Source organism: Oncorhynchus kisutch, linkage group LG13 (genome assembly GCF_002021735.2).
Source record: "Oncorhynchus kisutch isolate 150728-3 linkage group LG13, Okis_V2, whole genome shotgun sequence".
NCBI classification, from domain to species: domain Eukaryota; kingdom Metazoa; phylum Chordata; class Actinopteri; order Salmoniformes; family Salmonidae; genus Oncorhynchus; species Oncorhynchus kisutch.
In genome coordinates, this window is record NC_034186.2 from 49811206 (window position 1) to 49818278 (window position 7073).

Here is a 7073-nt window from a genome sequence, read left to right on the forward strand (position 1 = left end):
TTCATAATTCATGAAGGTCATGATATTATGTGCTTGTTTTTGATGACATATATGCTTACAAATTCACCGGAAGTGACGTTAGCTGATGATATTATCTCACAGAGCAAAACGTATATGATCTCTTAAGTCTGTGTTAACAACATAGCTTTTTCTGGCGTTTATCCCCAAAAACATTAATGTTCCCATTACTATTGCTCTCTATAGTTGCGTATCCAACCAACCACACAGTAAAATACCCCACTCTGTGTGTCTACACTTTAGTTTGAAGATATAATACATCATTGTTATATGATATACCTTAGTAGTAAACCATGTAGCCTAATGTTTGATTAATACAGTGAAATATGGCAATCATTTATATATGTATTAGATGACTGACAGGGGGCGCTGTTTTGAAGCCACCGCGCCTCCATCTTGGCACAATCTCCCCCAACCAGGGACGTCACTAGATATTCATGGTTAGGGGGGCTACGCCACTTTTAGGGGGGTCTGGAATACTCCCTGTCCGTTTATTGTTAGCTAGCAGTCTCAAGCCACAGAAGTAACTAACATTAACTGAAATGCTAGCTACAAGTAGGCCTAACGGTGCATGTATACTAGATAGTGGTAAATTGCCGTGTGCCGCTTAGGCCGCCCATTGTGACAGCATATAGCAGCTTTTCGATTGTACGTCAAGAATTCAGAATAGCAAGTTTGTATAAAGTTCTGGTTATTACATGGGTACATAGCTCAATAGTAATATCCTCTAAAACGCTCTGGTGACAAACAAACTTTGCTGCCCTGTTTCCAATTGTCCACATGGCTGGGAGAACCAATTCAAGTAAGTAAATACATTTTTTTTTTTAAACGACGTATTATTAGCTAACTAGCTACAGTGCAGGCTAACTCAAACGAGCTGCTAAATGAACTAGCTAGTTGGCTAGCTAGCTATCCAGCCAACGTCACATACTGTATAGATTTTTATTTTTTTTAACCTTTATTTTACTAGGCAAGTCAGTTAAGAACAAATTCTTATTTTCAATGACGGCCTAGGAACAGTGGGTTAACTGCCTGTTCAAGGGCAGAACGACAGATTTTGATAGCTAGCCAAGTGAATTAAATATCAACAGCTACGTAACCTCATATTAGCTCGGTATCTTGATGTATTTATCACTGTAAAAAACGAACTCAAAATGCATTTGTTGGTAGCTAGCTAACAACCATGGAGGGTGAAGGGATAGCAGCCCCAACTGTCAAAGTGAGAGAGTAGGCTATTCTGGATAGGGCAGGTACTTTTGTGTAGTTCCTGTCCCTAGAAGTGAGGAAAGAGATAATAGTAACATAATATTCAGTACGGTATATTTAGACTAATGAAGTCTGTTTCTTGTGAGGTTTTCTGTCCTCAGATAAAGAGAGTTATGAAAGCCTGTCTACATAGCTTCATTAATCTTGTATTAATTTATTCATTCTTTGATATGATCTTGTTATTGTCACATGCTATACATGCACATGTGTGCCCATGCATCTTGATATCCATTGTTTTCATGAGTTGTTATAAAGGATATTATACTTTAGTAATCCACAATGACCCGGTGATGTAAAAGTCTAATAATTACATTGTCTTCCATATTACTACAGAGACCTTGTAACTGGAGATTCCTTCAAAACGATTGCCTACAGTTAACATATAGGGCACTGCAAGGTTGGGTGACCAGGGCCATCTGGGACTGCCTCATGGGGGAATTCAGGTGTGTGAAGGCTACCTGTGTCCTGCATAACTTAATGAGGATGGACTCGAGGACCAGGAGAGGATCTGCAGCTTGCCGCCGTGTGCCAGAGTAGAAGTCTGCTGCTCTGCAGGATGTTAAGGATTGGGTCCAACAACGCAACAAGAGAGGCAATCCATGTGCGGGAGATCTTCACCTCCTAATTCTTTGAAGAGGGTGCTGTTCCCTGGCAACACCATAGACTATACTATGCACAACCAACGGCTCTTTTAAGAGCCATTCACATTGCAATGAGAGTATTCTTCCATTTACTTAGCTATGTCAATTGCAGTTATTGAATTCACAGTTTCTCTCCCTTTTGATTTCTACTTCTCAGGTGAGGGTGCTGTTTAGCTAAGGGTATGATGTCTGTACAAAAACAAAACAGGCTATTTTAAATCACCCATATTGATTTTTTTTTTTAACAATTAGACACCCTATAACCCCCACACTCATGTATCAATCTGATTGATGGATGGTGTTGTGCAGTAAGCAGACTCGGGTGTATAACTGTTGCTTCTTCCACATTCAAAGAATAGGCAAGAGGGCCAACCATGGAGAATAGTAAGACACTTCATTATTTCTATAACTACGCTAGATTGTTTGTCCTCGTGTGTCCGTTCATGTTTTTCAGCATAAAGTACTCTGCAGCCACTTAGTGTGGTGTGGACACCAGGTGAGGCCACACCAGAATTCCTGTTGAAAACTGTCGCTTTTATCTACCTTATTTTCTCAATAAGTCACTCTCCTTCACTTCATCCCTTTCTCTTCTTCTCCCTAAATCCTCTAGGTTATATCAGCTGTGTCGGTGAACCCCTCCTGCATCTGAACTGGCTACATGGAGGGCTCAGCATGATCAGAGGTGAGTGGTCACTTGGTCAGATCAACAGGAAGTGTTGTTTGAAATTGAAATATAGATAAAGTAGTCCCAAAGTTAATGATCCAAGGTCAGTTTTGCATTTCACCTCCTGATTGATGACTAACAACGTTAGAATAAAAACAAGGCTTAAACATGCTCTCTCTCCATCTGTCTCTCGTCTGCAGAGACAGATGGAGATGCCAATCCTGGAGATGCCAATCCTGGGGATGCCAATCCCCAGTCCTATCATCGCCATCTCACCCGCTTTTAAGATGAGTATCTCTCGACAGCCCAAAGGTTATGTAATTGTGATGAACTGAGAATATTTAGGTAGCACTGTGATTCATTAATCATATGCTGCCTTCCCTGCTCTTATGTTTGACCTCTTTCCCTTTGTCTTTTACACCTCTCTCTTTCTTCCTCTGTTTTTATAATGCACAACAGATGTGCATTGAAGTACAGATTGAACTTGTATTTATAATATTACAATTATAATATTTATAATGCATGTATTTATAACACTTGGATAATGAGCTTTTCAATAAAGAATTTTACATTCTCTACTGTTTTAAATTATGTCTAGTTTGATGAAATACTACACCTATCCTGTGTTTATCAGATCAATGCAGATGAAGGGCATTAGATATTGAGATGAACCGGTTTTAGACTATTTACATGATGCATAGGAAGTGTAGTGTACTATTTTTCTGTATATATGAATTACAAATCAGCTTTTAACTATTTAACACCTGTTTCTAGTCTACTAGTTTCAATGTGTAACCATTGATGTCCCAGGACCAAGATTGGTAAACCCTGTTGAAGTGTATAATTGTAATACATACATGCAGACACAGTCATTCAAAGACTGGTAGTTGATACTCCTGGTATTGGATATGACTGAAAAAGAATCTCAAAGACATTCATACCTGAACTGCACATTTATTTGCCACGGTAGAGTACATGATCAGTGAATTTATTAAAATGTACAGGCTACAATGTGGGGATCTCATGTATGGTAATAACAACATGTACACTGATAGAGGCACACTGATAGAGAAAACAACTATATTACAGAAACACTACAGACAAGACAGAACTGTCTGATCTGAACAGCCATTCAGTGGTCCTGGTAGTCTGGGTAGAATAAGAGCAGAAGAGAAGAAAGACTTGTCTTTTTCAATTTATGTGAAATATTTAACATAATAAAGAAATAAGATGATGAGATTATATTATGTAGTTACCAACTATACCAACCTAATCTGTATATTTCTCAGAAGAATGTATCTTATTCAGCATTGCTTTGTCTTGGCCAGCTTCTCCATGAACTCCTGGCAGGGGAGGTTGAAGTTTGTCTTCACAATAAGCATGGCCTTGATGGTAGGAACAGTGAACCTATTTCTTGCTGATGTCCATATCATTCATTTTGGAGAACACGCTCTCGACTGGTGCATTACTTCCAGGTAAGCGCATGACAACAGATGCTAATCTAGCCAGGTTAGTATGTGGGATGTCGTTCTCTTTGAAGTGGGTAACCACCGTGCTCCATCTCTGACTAAGCAGTGTCTCCGATGTTTTCCATTCTTCAAGCGATTTCCCCCACCCCCCCTTTTGGAACTCTTGCAAGCCAGTAACCTCGTCACACAATGCATCCTCATTGATGGTCACATTGGGGCACTTTTCCTGCAGTGTGGCTGCTACCTTCTGGATCTCTTCACGCTGAGGTTGCCTTTTTAAAAGGAGACCATGTAAATATTTTTGATTATCTGTGTGCTTTCCCCAATGCCTGCAAGTAGTTCACAGCCGTAGTGAAGAATGATTGGGATGGTTTGAGAAAGCTCTCTTTAGACATTGAACCATTTCCCTCTAGCTCTCTCAGAAGTCCTTTGATCAAAACTGGAATAGTTGTCATCACGTCTTGCAGTCAATTTTGCCTCTGTTTCTCGGATTTGCAGCTGACTCCACAGCACAGCGGTCCTGGCCTTCAAGCATCTTGATCGTGTCACTGAATACGGTCAAGTTTCCATGGACAAAGTCCAGCTAAAGTTCAGTCAGTGGATCTTCGAACATTGTTCGCAGGACAACAGGGCATTTGTCTTCAGAAAGAAAAAAGGATTTCAATGGCACATTCCTTTTCAGCACTCTTTCTAGAGCAGGAAGCATGGACAGCCAGCGAACATTGCTGTGTCCTAAAATGTTATGGTACTCCTGGCCAACAAACTCACAAAAGCTCTTTGTGAGCAGGTACTCAACATCAAGGGGAATCATATCCAAAGCTGTTCTGGCTGTGTTATGAATGATGTGGGCAGGACAACCTAAGCCAATCACCTCCCGCTACAGAGCATTTTTAACTTTGGTATGGACATTGACCCTCCCCAGCCTATTCAGTCCTCCAAAGTTGGTATTTGTGTTGTCGGCAGAGAATGACACGAATTTGTTTTGCAGGTTTCATTTTTGGATGACCACCAGGACCTCAGCTGCAATCTCCTCTGCTGTTTCTCCTTTCAATTCAACAAAATCAAGCAGTTTTGTTTCCACAGATGTGTTGCCATATCTTACAATATCTGACTACTATTGGCAGCAGCTTTAAATGTCCATGATTGGACACATCAATGGCCAGGGTCACAAATTCAACCTGGTCTAGGTCGTGTGTTACCAAAGTAGTTGCCCATGGTGCCACTCACTGTGGCGTCACATTTTGTCCTAGCACATGTAAACTTCGGCTCATAAAGCTTTCCTGTTAGTTGTGCTGTGCAGTCCATAGATCTGTAACTATGATTGTGTCGCATAGTGTGGTATGCAAAGACACCCTCCTGCACAGCTAAATCATAAATCAGCTAAATCACCTTCTTGGGAAGGCTCGACCTTCTTGAAGAATGTGGTGACAGAGGGCATACCAACACGGGCAATCAGAAACGCTTTATGCTTTTTTGTCTGTTGATGTTCTACCACTGCCGTTCTTCCCCCACTGCCAATTAAAAAAGAGGAATTACAAAATTCCATTAGACACCTTAATGCATTATTTTAAATGATATTATATGAGCTAAACACAAAATATATATAATAAAACATTTTCCTTAAAGTATCATTTTTAGATCAAGTTTGACCGTTACTGTCCCCACTACAACAAGAAAAATACTTAAATACATGTAATTTTGTCCTAAAAACATTTCATTGAAATACTGTAGCCAATAGCAGTCCGGTGTTTATATACATCATTGAATATGGCATGTAGGGCGCTATTCATGTGGTGACACACCTCCACTTTAACAATCTCCACAGCTCTGACAGCTGCAAAAAACAAACTAGTAGATAGTACACAAGTGTACACACAAGTTGGAGCGTTTTCTAGTGTTCCCATGAATTTACTATGGGGGAAAGTTGGAGTCCATTTATTGTGCAGATGTTGCTCTGGTGTTGGGTTTCTTATCATGAGGACTATTTTGACAAAGTTGTGTGAGATGGGGTTGTATCTTTACAGTGTTCTTTACAAACCTTTTCTGTCATCCAAATGAGTCGTTTTAGAGGATTTTACCTTAGATTGACTTACCCTGGCCTCAGACCATTTTTTGAATATTTGTCTTCACTTTAACCTGAATCCAGTTGCTTTGTTAAAGAAATGCCTCTCTCTAAACCGCTTCACACAAAGTGTTGATCACTGTCATTATGGGAGAAGTTGTCTGTGGTAAAGCCAATTCCAGTCTATTGTATTGAGGGAATTAATACATAGCATACATCCTAATTTCATGACCCGTTTATGTTCAAATCGAAGCCACAGTCAATGTTGCAAGTTGCAACAGTCAATGTTGCAACTTGCAATATAAATTTCAATGAGTAGCCTGCACTGCTAAACTTTAGGAACCCATAGCCATTTAATTAGGGGGATGTCAGCCTTTTGAACTGTGACCACACATAGTAGAGGGTAAACTCGAACTACCCCCTTTTTACCCTCCTTTGCCAAGTAAAGTTATTTGCATTAGATGTACAGTTGAAGTCGGAAGTTTACATACACCTTAGCCAAATACATTTAAACTCAGTTTTTCACAATTCCTGACATTTAATCCTAGTAAAAAATTCCCTTTCTTAGGTCAGTTAGGATCACCACTTTATTTTAAGAATGTGAAATGTCAGAATAATAGTAGAGAGAATGATTTATTTAATATTTTATTTCTTTCATCACATTCCCAGTGGGTCAGAAGTTTACATACACTCAATTAGTATTTGGTAGCATTGACTTTAAATTGTTTAACTTGGGTCAAACGTTTCGGGTAGCCTTCCACAAGCTTCCCACAATAAGTTGGGTGAATTTTGGGTTTGAGTCGGGTTTGTAGGCCCCCTTGCTCGCACATGCTTTTTCAGTTCTGGCCACAAATTTTCTATAGGGTTAAGGTCAAGGCTTTGATGGCCACTCCAATACCTGGACTTTGTTGTCCTTAAGTCATTTTGCCACAACTTTGGAAGTATTGCTTGGG

At 39.8% G+C, this 7073-nt stretch overlaps 1 long non-coding RNA gene across 1 annotated transcript; it reads left to right on the top strand.

Annotated features, from left to right (window-relative positions):
• Positions 1-394: 394 nt before the first annotated feature.
• On the top strand, positions 395-3167 carry LOC109901514 (uncharacterized). Its single transcript, XR_002256744.2, has 3 exons — positions 395-820; positions 1618-2607; positions 2790-3167. It is a non-coding gene; the product is annotated as an uncharacterized LOC109901514 (long non-coding RNA).
• Positions 3168-7073: the final 3906 nt, after the last annotated feature.